The following is a 16,480-nucleotide window of genomic DNA, read 5'->3' as shown; positions in this document are numbered from 1 at the left end:
ATGCTGCATTATCGGAATAATGCAGACATTTCCGGATGGCCTCAAACCGGGGACGTGTCATGACCATACTGTACAGTGGGGTCTGGTATAGGACGTCCCCACTCCAGTATTGCCTGACACTGGGTTTTTGGACTAGACCCATATGCAGCACGAGGCCCCAAAATGTCCTCATTTCGGCTGCACTGACCGGCGTCCAGCCACCGGGTCTAGCCAAAAATGAGCCTGGGTTTTGAGCGACGAACTGTTGGGCGTACAGATTCGTCTGCTCCACCATCAAATTCACCAGTGGGTTACTGAAAAAAAAACTAAAAAAGTCTATTTCAGTAAACCCCACTGTGGGAATCTGGATTCCAGGATTGCCAGCGAAATCCGGAATCTCAGGCTCAAAGTCCACTGGGGGACACCAGCTAAGTTCATCGGCAGGGGGCTCCGGTGAACTTATTTGGTGGGCCGGGAAACCAGTACGAACCCCAGGGCGGCTCGTACTAGGGTGGGCCACAGGATCCCTAGCATGTGTGGCCCCTGGCTCCGCCTGGCGGCGTCTCCGCCGCCTTGGTGGCTCATCGTCATCCGATGATGATGAGGAGGATGCGGATGACAGAAGGAATGTGGGGTCATCCTCATCCTCACTGGGGCTCTCGGAGTCGGAGGCAATCTGGGCGTAAGCCTCCTCGGCCGAGAACACCCGGCGGGCCATGGGTGTGTGTGCGTGTAGGTGTGCGTGTGTGGAAACCTTTATTATATGTGCGTGTGTGTGGGGGCAACGGGTGTTCGCGTACTAAAAAAAGGAAAATAAAGGGGCAAGTGTTAGGAAAAAAAAAAAAAAAAGTTCAAAGTTGCTGATCAGCGGTACAACGCTGATCAGCGGTGGGGCAGGCGATGCGCTAACAGTGGACGGACGCTAAAGTGCCGACCAGTCAGCGAACGCAGAAAAATAAAAAAAAAGTGGTGGTAAGGGGGCTAGTGGTGAGGGGGGGGGGGAGGCTGGGGAGGCTGGGGGAGGGCTGGTGGGGGGATGGGTGGGGGGGGGGTGGGGGGGGCTGGTGGTGGTGGGGGGCTGGTAGGGGGGGGCAAGTGGCAGGGGGGGCTCTGGGGTCTGATAGATGGATCAAAAAAGTTTTGTGTAAAAGTTCTTTTTTTTTTTTTTTTTTCCTAACTAACTTTTCCCTTCTTTCCCTTCCTAATGGTGCCTCTCCCTCACTGACCCTAACCTACCTGAGTGGCGATGGGTGCAGGAGGGTGATGGATGCCGATTAGGGGGACACAGGAGCTGGTGCTGGACGATGCTGCACGGTCAGGGTGCTGGACAGGAAGAGGAGGGGAGAGAGGAGCGCAGGAAGTTTGAATCTCGCGCCTCTCTCCCCTGCACCAATCAGCACCCTGGACAGCAGGCATCAGCACCAGGGCCAGCACCGCCTCCTCAAATCCTCGGACTGCGATTGGTGGTGTAAAATTACGCCACCGATCGCAGTCTTTTTCCGGTTCATCGGGTCACAGCACACCCGAATGGACCGGAAACGCAGAAAACCGCAGGTCTGAATGGACCTGCGGTTTTCTGCGATCGTCTATACGGGGGGGTCAAATGACCCCCCCCCTGCGTTGTTACGGGATGCCGGCTGAATGATTTCAGCCGGCATCCCGTTCCGATTAACCCCCGCGGCGCCGGAATCGCGAATTGAAGCCATGACGTACCGGTACGTCATGGGTCCTTAAGGATTCGGGAAACATGCCGTACCGATACGTCATGGGTCCCTAAGGGGTTAAAAGGGTTTTCCGAGACTTTAATGCTGGTCAGTAAAGCGAGCTTAAGTCTTGCGCGAATTTAGAGATAACGGATTTCACCTCGGCGGAGCTCATACATTTGAGTGTTGTACGGAGACAGCTCGCTTCGGTCAACACTACTGATGATATCTATCCTCTGAATAGATCATCAGTATCTGATCAGTGGGGGTCTGACGCCAGGGACCCTCGCTGATCAGCTATTTGAGAAGGCACCGGCGCTCACAGTAGCACCGCGGCCTCTTCTCTGCTTTTCCTAGGCCAGTGACGATATATTCATCAGTAACGTGGCTTTGGCGCAGCTCAGCCCTATAGAAGTGAATGGGGCTAAGCGCTACACCAAGCACAACTGCTATACAATGTACGGCACTGTGCTTGGTGCCTTCCCGGATTTTAGACCCCACCGATCAGATACTGATGACCTATACTGAGGATGGGCTATCAGTATAAAAATCTTTGGAAAAGCCCTTTAAGTCTCATCCAGTTTGCTGCTACTGTAAACTCGGCAGCGTTTCTCTTCTCTTAGCCATATCTGAAGGTTACATCGACATGTGACTGAAAATACTGAGGAAAAGTCCTCTGTGGATTTGACCACCTATCTGCAGCAAGAACCGCAGCACAAAACGCCTATATTATACGCAGTTTTTCCTGCAGAAATGGCTGTAGTTTTCACCTTCTCCTGTGTAAAGGGTAAAATCCATGGCGGACGTCTACAGCATAAGTTGAGAGGCTGCAGATTTCAGATGGGAATTTAAAGTGGCCCTGGAAAAAATACTAAAAGTGGCCTTGTTTTGTAGTTGGGTCCAAATTGATGAAAGGCAGGGCCAGCAATACTATATGGTGGCACATTATAACACAGTCCATCACAAAATACTGCCCCAAAAACCTCCCCTGGCTAGCCGTGAGGAGGGCTCAGGCGGCCCCTGGGCATTGGCCCACCGGGAAATTTCCCTGTAAGGTCCATGGCCAATCCGCCCCTGGCAGGTAATATTTGCATGCAGCTGTGCAGTGGTCCCCAGAATAAATTTTACTGGTGGACCCGACAGTCAGACACCGATTCTTGAAAACTGACCAGCAAAACCCTCAGCCGCATGAACCGTGGCACGGCCTACCAATGAAACTGACGGGAGTCGGTTTCAGCACAAATTTGACCCAATTTTTTGCACCGAAACCTGCACAATATAGGACTTCCAGGGTGTGGAAGCCCTACAGACAGGGGTGCACCTAGCCTTTCTGAAGCCTGAGGTGAAAATTGAAACGCTCATTGCCCATGGCCCTTCCGCTGCCCCCACCTGAGGCCATCGCCTCACCTAGCCTCATTGGTGGTGCACCCCTGCCCACAGAGAAGTCTATAGGTAGCATCTGACTGGAGCAAAAACGCCATTGAAAAGACTGCATGTGAATCCGGCAGCACATGAGGTGCCAGACTTCCAGCAGCATGGAAGACTCCTCTGGAGTGAGGCTCAGCTGACGAGGCGCCTCCAAGATGCTGTCAGTACAGGCGCAGCACTGGGCGGTGAGGAGAAGGCAGAGCCTGCAGACGGTAACGCACTGTGCGTAAGACGCGTTAGTGAATAGCAAGGTGAGGCTACACATAGCATGACGTACTCCGGCAGCCGGGAGACGCAGAGACCGCAGCGGGGAGGGCGATGCAATAGGCAAAGTAAACAGAGAAGAGCAGCAGCAGAATTGGCGGCGCTGCCCCGGCTATTGGATTAGGAGCCGTGAAGCCTGAGCGTCCAGACGAGCGCAGCATGTTCCGGTAGAGGCGTCGGGTGCGTCCCCTGTGCGGTAAGTGTGCGGCTTTACTACACGGTGACCTTCGTGCACATTATGTCACAGGTGCACGGACCAGGCGGGGGCTCCATGCACCTCCTCACGGCTGCAGCATCTCCAGTGTCAGCATGGCCGCTCTTACACTGCCTCCGTGCTGTGTGTGCGGTCATGTACATGGTACCTAATGCAGCCGGCCAGGGGTCAGTGGTACACTGGGGAGTATGTGAGGACAGGCACCAGGAGGTGTGCCCCCCTGAGACTGCCAGTGCCTAGTGTGCCACTCCAGCCTGGCATCTTTTATTACCAGACCGTATATAGACATTATTCCACACAGCCCTGCCACCATACCGCTCAGTGTGACTCATGCTCTACATGTGTGATGTGGCAGACGTATGGGGGCGCTCTACTCTCCCTGCTCTATGTGTAATCATTGAATTGTTATAGTACAGTACCTGGGAGGCTGGGTAGGTACGTGCTGTATAGCTGATTATTACATCATATTAGTACATGCTGTATAGCTGATTATTATACTACCGTATATAGGTACGTGCTGTATATGGGATTATTACACTTTGTGTAGGGACATGCTGTATATGGGATTATTACACTATTTGTGTAGGGACATGCTGTATATCTGAATATTACACTATATAGGGACATGCTGTATATCTGATTATTACATCATATTGGTACATGCTGTATAGCTGATTATTATACTACCGTATATAGGTACATGCTGTATATGGGATTATTACATCATATTGGTACATGCTGTATAGCTGATTATTATACTACCGTATATAGGTACATGCTGTATAGCTGATTATTACATCATATTGGTACATGCTGTATATCTGATTATTATACTATATCGGGGCATGCTGTATATGTGTATATTACACCATATTGGTACATGCTGTATATCTGATTATTACACTATTTGTGTAGGGACATGCTGTATATCTGAATATTACACTATATAGGGACATGCTGTATATCTGAATATTACATCATATTGGTACATGCTGTATATCTGATTATTATACTATATCGGGGCATGCTGTATATGTGTATATTACACCATATTGGTACATGCTGTATATCTGATTATTATACTATTTGTGTAGGGGCATGCTGTATATCTGAATATTACATCATATTGGTACATGCTGTATATCTGATTATTATACTATATAGGGGCATGCTGTATATGTGTATATTACACCATATTGGTACATGCTGTATATCTGATTATTATACTATTTGTGTAGGGACATGCTGTATATGTGTATATTACACCATATTGGTACATGCTGTATATCTGATTATTATACTATTTGTGTAGGGACATGCTGTATATCTGAATATTACACTATATAGGGACATGCTGTATATCTGAATATTACATCATATTGGTACATGCTGTATATCTGATTATTATACTATATAGGGACATGCTGTATATCTGAATATTACATCATATTGGTACATGCTGTATATCTGATTATTATACTATTTGTGTAGGGACATGCTGTATATGTGTATATTACACCATATTGGTACATGCTGTATATCTGATTATTATACTATTTGTGTAGGGACATGCTGTATATCTGAATATTACACTATAGGGACATGCTGTATATGTGGTTATTACACTGTATTTGTGTAGGGACATGCTGTATATCTGAATATTACACTATAGGGACATGCTGTATATGTGGTTATTACACTGTATTTGTGTAGGGACATGCTGTATATGGGATTATTACACCGTATGTGTAGCTACTATATATATATTACACTGTATTTGTGTAGGGACATGCTGTATATGGGATTATTACACCGTATGTGTAGCTACTATATATATATTACACTGTATTGTGCAGGTGCATTTGTGTGAGCACTGGATGAGGTAATGCGCTGGATGTGGTGTGTTGTGGCTGTGTGATCACTGTATTACAGTATGTGTATTGCTTTCTCCAATACATATGTCCATACAGCTGTTTATGTGTAATGAATGTAGTCTGTATACTGGGCAGTCTGTGAGACGGTATACCCTGTAGATGTGTAATGAGGGTATTCTGATGCTGCGGGGGCCATGTATATGACTCTGGTGCGTGGAGGCACATAGTACTAGCATCACTCTGGGCTAACGCAGGTGACGTCAGTGTAAGAATGAGAATGGGTGGTTAGTATTACATCAGCGCCAGCTTCTGCTGTTCTGTGCAGTATTAGGAGTTTGTATTTGTGCTGGCGTTGTATGGTATCACTGTTTGCGGATCATCATCCAGTCGTCGTTCAGCTCCTTAGCTCTCGCTACATACGGCGGAGAAGCAGTGGTGAGTGCAGATGTTGCAGTGGCATCCTGGGGGTGTCACCTGTGTGGACATGGGCAGTGCACATTGATGTAATCATGGTGTGATGATACTGCACTGGTCTCCGCAGCTCCTGAAGTATCTGTGATGTATTGTATCTTTATGGAATAGCTGATGTGTAACTTATTTTGAACCCATACGTGACTTTGAGCGTGCGGTTTTGTCCGTTATGAGAAATAGTGAGATGCTTCTGCGCTTAGGTCAGCGTGGTCTTCGGAAGTAGGAGTGAGGTGGGAGACATGGATTGTAGACAGGCTTTACTTACAAGAACACAAATTCTACGAAAAATCTTATCAATGAGGGCTCCATGCTGCTAATCCCATCTCTCCATGCTACTTGTGAAAGGGAAGGTCTGGGGCCACCAAACCGTCAGAAACCGTTGTTTCTGTGCCCGTTCCGTTTATTGTTTTTTTTTTTTTTTTGCAAATAGGATGCGGACCCATTCATTTCATTGGGTCCGCAAAAAATGCAGATAGCACACCGTGTGCTGTCCGCATCAGTATGTCCGTAGCCCCGCAAAAAATAAAAAATAGGACATGTCCTATTCTTGTCCGTTTTAGGCATTGTTACAATAGATCCAAAATAATAATAATAATAAAATAGATGGCATAAGGATGTCATATTTTTTATTTTCTTTTTTTGCGGATCCGCAATTTGCGGACCGCAAAACACATACAGTCGGGTGCATGTAGCCTATAGTAAAGGGATTTCTAGAGAGATGATTCCAGCAGCACAGGGCGCCAGTCGCGTTACTATAGGGGTCACAGAGGTCACCCCTAAGCCACAAAGCACTGCCGAACTGACCGAACTATTGAATTTTTGCCCCCGGCCAGTGCCATCCCTACACTATAGACGCAGCGCAGGCGCCAGTTTTATCAGCACTTCCAGACCAGCTATGATGAGGATGCGCGGTGTGGAAGACAGCCCGGGCCGAGTGATTCCAGAGACGCAGGTAAGCTGCCTGCAGAGTGGACCGGGGTGGCCCACAGTGTGAGTGGAGCTGGAACCTACACGTGTGCTGAGGTTTAAAGGATTATTGAGGGTAGGGGGTCCAAGCTGAAGTCCTGCACCAGGGCCCATGAGCCTTAGGCTACTTTCACACTTGCGTTCGGAGCGGATCCGTCTGGTATCTGCACAGACGGATCCGCACCTATAATGCAAACGCTTAGATCCGTTCAGAACGGATCCGTTTGCATTACTATGAACAAATTTTTATTTAATTTTTTTTCATGATAGTGCAAACGGATCCGTTTTGACTTTACATTGAAAGTCAATAGGGGACGGATCCGTTTGAAAATTGAGCCATACTGTGTCAACTTCAAACGGATCCGTCCCCATTGACTTACATTGTAAGTCTAGACGGATCAGTTTGCCTCCGCACTGCCAGGCGGACATCCGAACTCTGCAAGCTGCGTTCGGGTGTCCGCCTGCTGAGCGGAGCGGAGGACAAACGGTGCCAGACTGATGCATTCTGAGCGGATCCGCATCCACTCAGAATGCATTGGGGCTGTACGGATCCGTTCGGGGCCGCTTGTGAGAGCCTTCAAACGGAACTCACAAGCGGAGCCCCGAACGCAAGTGTGAAAGTAGCCTAAAGCTATGCCCCTGCAGGACACTTTACTGTGCATGTACAATGCAGAGAGGTGTACTCTCCAGAGTCATCTATGCAATCTCCCAATGCTACAAGACTCATCCGGGGTAAGATAAGTTGTGTTTTTACTAGATAATGCCAAACAGCCTGGTGTGACCGGGCATCTTTAGAAAGCTAAACCCCACATGCTAGTGATTTAGTGGCCGTAAACCTAGTAACAGGTTCCATTTAAAGGGATTGTCCAGGATTAGCTATGAAGAGTTGCTTCCCCCCCCCCTCCCCCCCTCCCCCCCTCTCCCCCCCTCCCCCCTAAGAAATGGAGCCACGTGTCCATGGGCTTTGTCTGGTATTAAAGTTCGGTCCTATCAACTTAAAGGGAATCAATCATCGAGTGGCCTCCTTATCAAAATGTTTGCATAGACAGATAGCTGTGGTTCACATGAATAAAATGCAGTCTAAAGCCTCCTGCACACGAACGTGTGCGCCCCGTGGCCGTGCTGCGGCCCGCGAAATGCGAGCCGCAATGCATGAACACCGTCCGTGGGGCAGCGGATCGCGGACCAATTCACTTTAATGCGTCTGCGATCCGGTCGTTCCGCAAAAACATAGAACATGTCCTATCTTTTTGCGGAACGGAAGTACGGGACGAAACCCCAAGGAAGCACTCCGTAGTGTTTCCATAGGGTTCCGTTCCGTGCTTCTGTTCCGCACCATTCCGCATCTCCGGATTTGCGGACCCATTGAAGTGAATGGGTCCGCATCCGTGACGGGAAGCACGCGTTCGTGTGCAGGAGGCCTTAAAGGGGCTGTCTCACTTCAGCAAGTTGCATTTTTCATGTAGAGAAAGTTAAAACAAGGCACTTGCTACTGTATTGTGATTGTCCATATTGCTTCCTTTGTTGTCTGGATTAATTTTTCCATCACATTATACACTGCTCGTTTCCATGGTTACAGACCACCCTGCAATCCATCAGTGATGTTCGTGCTTGCACACTATAGGAAAAAGCGTCAGCCTCTCTGGTGGCCGGGACCATGGGAGCTCACATAGGCTGGTTCTTTTTCCTATAGTGTGCAAGCTCGGCCACTGCTGCTGGACTGCAGGGTGGTCTGTAACCATGGAAACGAGCAGTATATAATGTGATGGAAAAATAAATCCAACAAGCAAAGGAGGCAATATGGACAATCATAATACATTAGTAAGTGGCTTAGGGCTCTTTCACACTTGCGTTCTTTTCTTCCGGCATAGAGTTCCGTCGTCAGGGCTCTATGCCGGAAGAATCTTGATCAGTTTTATCCTAATGCATTCTGAATGGAGTGAAATCCGTTCAGGATGCATCAGGATGTCTTCAGTTCAGGACCGGAACGTTTTTTGGCCGGAGAAAATACCGCAGCATGCTGCGCTTTTTGCTCCGGCCAAAAATACGGAAGACTTGCCGCAAGGCCGGATCTGGAATTAATGCCCATTGAAAGGCATTAATCCGGATCCGGCCTTAAGCTAAACGTCACTTTGGCGCATTGCCGGATCCGACGTTTAGCTTTTTCTGAATGGTTACCATGGCTGCCGGGACGCTAAAGTCCTGGCAGCCATGGTAAAGTGTAGTGGGGAGCGGGGGAGCAGTATACTTGCCGTCCGTGCGGCTCCCGGGGCGCTCCAGAGTGACGTCAGGGCGCCCCACGCGCATGGATGACGTGATCACATGCGTCCTGGCTGCCATAGTAACACTGAACGCATTTTGAAGACGGATCCGTCTTCAAATGCTTTCAGTTCACTTGTGTTTTTCCGGATCCGGCGTGTAATTCCGGCAAGTGGAGTACACGCCGGATCCGGACAACGCAAGTGTGAAAGAGCCCTTATATTAACTTTCTCTGCATCATAAATGCCACTTACTGAAGTGAGACCAACCCTTTAACATGCAGATTAGGCCTTTGGTGCAATGAGGGTGTCACCACTGCCGTTGTTGCATCTAAGCTCCACTCATTTCTGTGGCCAGCCCCTCCCTCGCTGATTTCATTGACAGGGCCAGGCAGTGGCAAAAGGGCCCCAGAAATGAGTGGAGATTGGGTGCAACTAGAGCAATGGTGAAGCCCGCACCAAAGGCCTAATTTGCATTCAGTGTTTTTACTAAATAAATAATCTTTGTATATTTTAACACATGCATCTTGAACATGTTTTCTCACCATGTTTGTGGCTATACAGTTGTTAAAAGTAATCATATGCAAACAACGTATGCAACTATTGGTGTGCAGATACATATGGTACGTGCGCCTTTCACTTTCATTGTAAAATATAAGAAATATAATGGAAAGTACAGTACGGCATGCCTGTGTTAGGATCCATTCACACGTCCGTAATTTGGGTCCGCATATGTTCCGCAATTTGCGGACCCATTTACTTTCAATGGGGCTGGAACGGATGCAAATCTGCATGTCCGGGATCCACATCCATATTTTCGGGATCCGCATTCTTTTTTTCGGGATCCGTTTTATCTGGATCCGCAATTACGTTCCTAAAAAAAATACAACATGTCCTATTCTCGTCTGCAATTGCGGACCAGAAGAGGCATTTTCTATTATAGTGTCTGTGATGGGCGGTCCGCAAATTGTGGATCGCACATTGCAGGTGTCAGTGTTTTGGAGATCCGCAATTTGGGTTTAGTAAAGGCTTACGTCCTAACACCTTGAGAGTTCATATTGCAGCCTTAGGCCTCATGCACACGACAGTATTTTTTCACGGTCCGCAAAACAGGGTTCCGTTGTTCCGTGATCCGTGTCCGTTTTTTCTTCCGTGTGTCTTCCTTGATTTTTGGAGGATCACCAGACCAGAAAAGTGAAGTCAAGTTTGCCTTGAAAATGATAGGAAAAAAACTGACACGGATCACGGACGCGGATGACAATCTTGTGTGTCTCCATGTTTTTTCACTGACCCATTGACTTGAATGGGTCTGCGAACCGTTGTCCGTCAAAAAAATAGGATAGGTCATATTTTTTTGACGGACAGGAAACGCGGATCACGGACGCGGATGACAAACGGTGCATTTTCCGAGTTTTCAACGGACCAATTGAAAGTCAATGGGTCCGCAGAAAGTCACGGAAAACTGAACAACGGATGCACACAACGGTCGTGTGCATGAGGCCTTAACCTCAGTGTTTGATGTAAAAATAGCTGACTATCCATGGATAATAAGGTTTCTCCAGGGAGCAGACAGACTTAGGCCTCATGCACACGACCGTTGTGTGCACCCGTGGCCGTTGTGCCGTTTTCCGTTTTTTTCTGCGGCTCCATTGACTTTCAATGGAGCCGTAGAAAACTCGGCTTGTGCACCGTTTTTACACCGTGCCCGTGACCCGTGTTTCGAGGCCGTGAAAAAAATATAACCTGTCCTATTTTTTTCACGGCCAACGGTTCACGGGCCCATTCAAGTCAATGGGTCCGTGAAAATCACGGATGCACACAAGATTGTCATCCGTGTCGGATCCGTGTCCGTGATCCGTGTCCGTTTTTTCCTATCATTTCAATGGCAAACTTGACTTAGATTTTTTTTTCATCTTTCATGTCCGTGGATCCTCCAAAAATCACGGCAGACCCACGGAAGAAAAAACGGGCACGGATCACGGTACAACGGAACCACGTTTTGCGGGACGTTAAAAAATACGTTCGTGTGCATGAGGCCTTAGTCCCACACTTAGATCTATAGTGCCTCCATGAGACCTCAATCTAGTTTTGTCAGGCCTCACAGAATCCCTGTTTGAACCTCTGTCTGAGGCCTCCCTTCGGTTGGTTACGCTCAAGACTGTTTTGCTGGTAGCCATCACCTCAGCCCGTATAGTCGGTGAAATAATCGAACCATTTTGCAGGATTTTCCTGAGTCATACAAAACATTGGGGAAAGATCCGCTGGGGTTCCTCAAAGCTCACTCTACCAGATCAGTGGCGGCTTCGTGGGCCGAGAAAGCCGATGCTTCGGTTGAGCAAATTTGTCGAGCATCCACATGGGCGTCTCCACACACTTTTATCAAACAATACAGGGTAGATGTTAGTTCTGGGCAGGATTTAGCCTTTGGCTGAAAAGGTGCAGGCCATTGTCCCTCCCTAGATTACTTTATCTGTTACATATCATGGTATTCCGTTGTGGAGGATGAAATGGAAAAACTGGATTACACTTACCGGTAATTTCCTGATGATATAATTATATATATATATATATATATGTATATATTTATGTATATTTATGATATCCTTCATGCTTGTTCACTTATGAAATGGAATAGGTATTTATAGATAAGTCTGGTTGTGGGATGAATGATGAGGCTCTCTAGGCTTCGGTCCAAAAAGACACTGAAGGTGAGATGGAGGAGGGCCTACGTTTAAACTTCCTCTCTCTACCTGGTTGGAGGCGGGTCAACTCTCATGGTATGCGGTCGTGGAGGATTCATGAAAAGGAAATTACCGGTAAGTGTAATCCAGTTTTTATTTTACTTTAGCACAAAATGTGGAAAAAGTGAAAGTGTCTGAAGACTTTCCGATGCATTGTATATCAGCCGTTATATGAAACCAACCAACAAAGCAAACCATAAGGATGAGAAAACACACATATAAAATATATGTAATTTATTGACACAATCAAAATAACATAAAATATGACACAAGGCACGAAGGTAAAGCAGGGTGGGACGCCCCATGTGACGGGGTCATAAACAACTATACCCACATATACCCAACTAACAAGGAAAGAGGTCACTGTCCTGGGTATGAAGCCGCATATTTTGGGAAAACGGTAAGTCCACCCAAAGTAACAGTAACTTAACAGTAACGGTAAGTCCCACCTAAGGGTCACGCTTAGCATACTTGCCCACCCTGGGTAACCTAGATGGCCGCCTGGAAAAATACAGATAGCCAAATGTGAGGTGGATAAGGCAAGGCAAGGGTGCCAAGTGTGAGCAGTGACCTGGAGTAGCGAGCTACACAAGCATGAAAACAAAACATGGGTTACCCATGATATGCTGGAACCCAGAGATAATGACCGGAGCTGCACCTCGACGCACGTTTCGCTGGAGAGGCTTCGCCAGGAGGTAAGAGTAACTAACAATGTCCGTCTTAAAATAGTGTGGTCCACAGCCGGCAGTTGATTAGCGCATACGCCCAGTGATGTGGGGCGTGACATCATAGATACGCGCCACCCAGTGCCGAAAGCCAGACGAGGCACGCCCACCGCGTCACATGGCCAGACAGGGGGAGGGAGCCGCACTGACAGCGCGCAGCCACACACCCCCCTCGTCCGATCACATGACACGAGGGCGCACGTCAGCCGGCTCACACAGGACCAGGTATAGGAGCACCACCACGATGCCGCCCCACAGCGCAACGGTGTGATGCGCTTATGCCAGGTGGAGATAGAACTTGGAAAAAAGCTGATTGTAATGTAAATCGGGGTGTCTTCTCAGGGGTCCAGCATAACAGTTACATTAGGTGAACATTACAGTACCCCAGTGCATCTTACACACCCAATTTGAGTTTTGTCTATAGGTTGGCCTAATTATCAGCCGTTATATGTCTGGTGCAAGTGGACATGTGGCTGCTTTTTAACAACTGTATATGCCAATATAGGGTTGTCACATATCAAAATTTTGATTCGATTTCGATACCATAAAAAAGTATTGCGATACTCGATACCATTCGATATCATGCGAAAAAATAAAACTCCCAAAAAGCCGCGTGCATTTCTCATTTTATGGAACGTCTAGCACATATTCGAACAGTCCTATCCTATTTTTTTGGGGGGACAAGGTGACAAAAAAATGGCGAATCACGCAGTTTTTATAAAAAATTTTTTAATTTTAATAGTTTGGACTTTTTGGACGTGGTAATATGTTTATTTTTTGTTTATATATTTTATATGTAAAATTGGGAAAGGGGGTGATTTATACTTAATATTTTGGTGTGTTTATTTTAAACTTTATTTTTTTTACTTTTTATTTAATAACAATTTCCCCCCTTAGGGGGCTAGAACCTGGGATCTATTAATCCCTTGTCCTATTCACCCTAATGGAGATCTATTAGGGTAAATAGGACTTCACACTCTCCCTGCTGCCCTGTGCATAGTACACACAGCAGCAGGGAGCTTACCATGGCAGCCAGGGCTTCAGTAGTGTCCTGGCTGCCATGGTAACCGATCTGAGCCCTGCGATTACACTGCTGGGGCTCAGATTGAACTGCCACTGCACCACCAATAAGGGGGGGGGACCCTGTGGCAAATGCCACCAATGATTTAATACTGGAGGGGGTGGGGGAGGGCACAACGCACCACCATTGTTTTTAATACTGGGGAGGGGGGGCGCACTGCGCCACCAATGAAGATAACTAACGTTTAATACAAATACAGAAGGCGGGTGCCGGCAGCAGAATCACATAGCCGGCACCCGGCCTCTATGACAAGGCGCTGCGATCAGCGTCAGTTAACCCCTCAGGTGCCACACCTGAGGGGTTAACTTACGTGGATCGCTGCTCCATGTCATAGAGGCCGGGTACCGGCTATGTGATTCTGCCGCCGACACCCGCCTTCTGTATTTGTATTAAACGTTAATTATCTTCATTGGTGGCGCAGTGGCCACAGCCCCTCCCCTCCTCTTCCCCCCTCTCTTCTTATTGGTGGCAACGGCACAGGGGGAGGGAGAGACTGCCTCCTTCTCTGCTGTGCTGCTGAGGGAACATGGCGCGAGCTGAGAGCAGCATGTGCCATGTTCTGTGATACTAGGCTGCGCAGTCGTGCAGCCTAGTATCGGTAAAAGACAAATCCCGGTATCTAATTGATACCTGGTGCAACCCTATGCCAGCATCAACTAAAATGTGTATGGCTGCATCAGTGGAACGATTGTTCACCAAGCGAACATTTGTTCAACGTCTTTTCAATGTTGATGGTAACATTAACATTTGTACTTAAAGGGGTTGGGACATCTGGGACATTAATGGCTTATCGCTAGGCTATACCATCACTGTCATATAGTTGCAGGTCCCATCTCTGGAACCTGCTCCTATCTCCAGAACTCGTCCCCCGAAGTGAATGGAAAGCAACCGCACATGTGGAGCTGCCTTCCGTTCACCGCTATGGGAGTTCTGAAAATAGCCTTGACCTCGCTTGCTCTGTGCCCTCTCCATACACCGATATGGAACTCTAGAAATTAGCCGATCTGTGACTGGAGAGCACACTGCACATGTGCATTGTGCTCTCTGTCACTTTGGAGGTTCCTTCTGGAGATAGGAGCAGGTCCCAGACCCTCACCTATCTGACATTGATGGCATATTCTATGCATCTGCCATCAGTGTCACAAATGGGCCAACCTTTTTAAAGAGAACCTGTAACCTCTCCTAAGGGCTCTTTCACACGAGCGGATCCCGTGCGAGTAATCCGCTGTGTGAAAGAGAGCCAAGACCCGTCCCGGACAGCAGAGACACGGAGCAGTAACATGATTGATAATGCTCCGTGCCTCTCTGTGATCTTTTTACTACAAAATCACAGTGAGATAAAGTCACTGTGATTTTGTAGTAAAAAGTCAGAGAGGCAAAGAGCATTATCAGTCATGTTACTGCTCCGTGTCTCTGCTGTCCGGAACGGGGCTTGGCTCTCTTTCACACAGCGGATTACTCGCACGGGATCCGCTCGTGTGAAAGAGCCCTAACATGTCTGTTTCGTGTAATGATAATTCCGGAGCATCATATGACTCTGTGGTATGCCTTTCCTTTACTATTCCTGCTAGAAGTAAGGAATTATTAAGGTACCTAAACCTTCTGCTTGCTTCTGCTCTGCTTTTACAGCATTTGGAGTACAGATCCATAGTATGTTCACTGTTAACAGGGATCTAACCTTTTGGTGATTGTATGAAAAATGTAGAAATGAAGATGGTAAATCAAAAAGCATATTACATTTGTTAGATTGTATGACAATGTATGTAAAATAATATATCTAGTTTACATATTCAGTGTTGTGTTTAATCTACTGAAGCCATCTGGTGTTTCTAACGTTTCTTAGGCTACATGCACACGGCCGCATGGTCTGCAAACCGCGTGCTGTTCGCATCCCTATGTTCATTCTGCATGTCCTATTCTGGTCTGCAAAATGCAGTCGTCAGACCCATTGAAGTTAATGGGTCTGCAAAAAAATCCGGATGGGACACGGACGGTATGTGTATCTTGCTGACCATAAAGACATATGGTCGTGTGCACAAGGCCTTAATTTAATCCAGGTATGCGTAAGTATTAATATGAGATTTTCACAGTTTGATGGTATGTGCAGGATAATGTACTATATAGGCATGTAAGGGCGAGGTCTGGAAATAACAGTTGAATAATTTTGCATTCCAGTTCAATGTGTGCGATGACAAGATTCCAATTAACTGTGTCAAATTGTGAAGTTGAAAGGCTCTTTGATACATAAGTTATGTGATACACTGTAGGAATACGTTGACTTACATGTTGCCGGTATACGCGGTCTGACTTTAGTATACCATAAAGTTCAGAGTGAGTCCAAATCAGAAAGTTCTGCCGCAAATGACGTCATTCCTTTAGTGTTTCCTTTGATGATTTCTCTGCAGGGTTCCTCAGGGCTCAGTAATGGAGCCCCTTCTGTTCTCTCTTTCCACAGTTTAGAATATGCAGTTTCAGATTCTGGCACCATCTATATGCTGATGATGACAAACTGGCTTTTCATCAAATCTCTCCAGAATACTGAATAAAGACAGTGAATGTCTGTAAGCAGCCGCCACTGTTGTATCTTCTGTAAACCTCAAAACCAAGCTCCTTATTTTTCCTGCATCATGAACATGTCAATATATGGCATTTCCTGAACCCCAAGCTCACTGTCCTGAACTCATATTTAGCTCAAACCTTTCCAAATCATGTCTTTTTCACATTAAAGGGGATCTGTCACAAGGATTTTGGACTATTATATGCAGTAATCCAGGAA

The 16,480-nt window shown here is 47.1% G+C and overlaps 1 protein-coding gene across 1 annotated transcript in view; it reads left to right on the top strand.

Moving 5' to 3' along the window:
- Positions 1-3,396: 3,396 nt before the first annotated feature.
- Positions 3,397-16,480, top strand: part of DTNA (dystrobrevin alpha) — a 359,099-nt gene continuing 346,015 nt past the window's right edge. Inside the window, exon 1 of the mRNA XM_044292987.1 lies at positions 3,397-3,570. The gene's annotated coding sequence lies outside the window, so the exon portion shown is untranslated. The remainder of the gene's footprint in view (positions 3,571-16,480) is intronic.

Source organism: Bufo gargarizans, chromosome 5, assembly GCF_014858855.1.
Source record: "Bufo gargarizans isolate SCDJY-AF-19 chromosome 5, ASM1485885v1, whole genome shotgun sequence".
In the NCBI taxonomy this organism is placed as follows: domain Eukaryota; kingdom Metazoa; phylum Chordata; class Amphibia; order Anura; family Bufonidae; genus Bufo; species Bufo gargarizans.
This window is presented reverse-complemented; position numbering and strand designations above follow the sequence as displayed.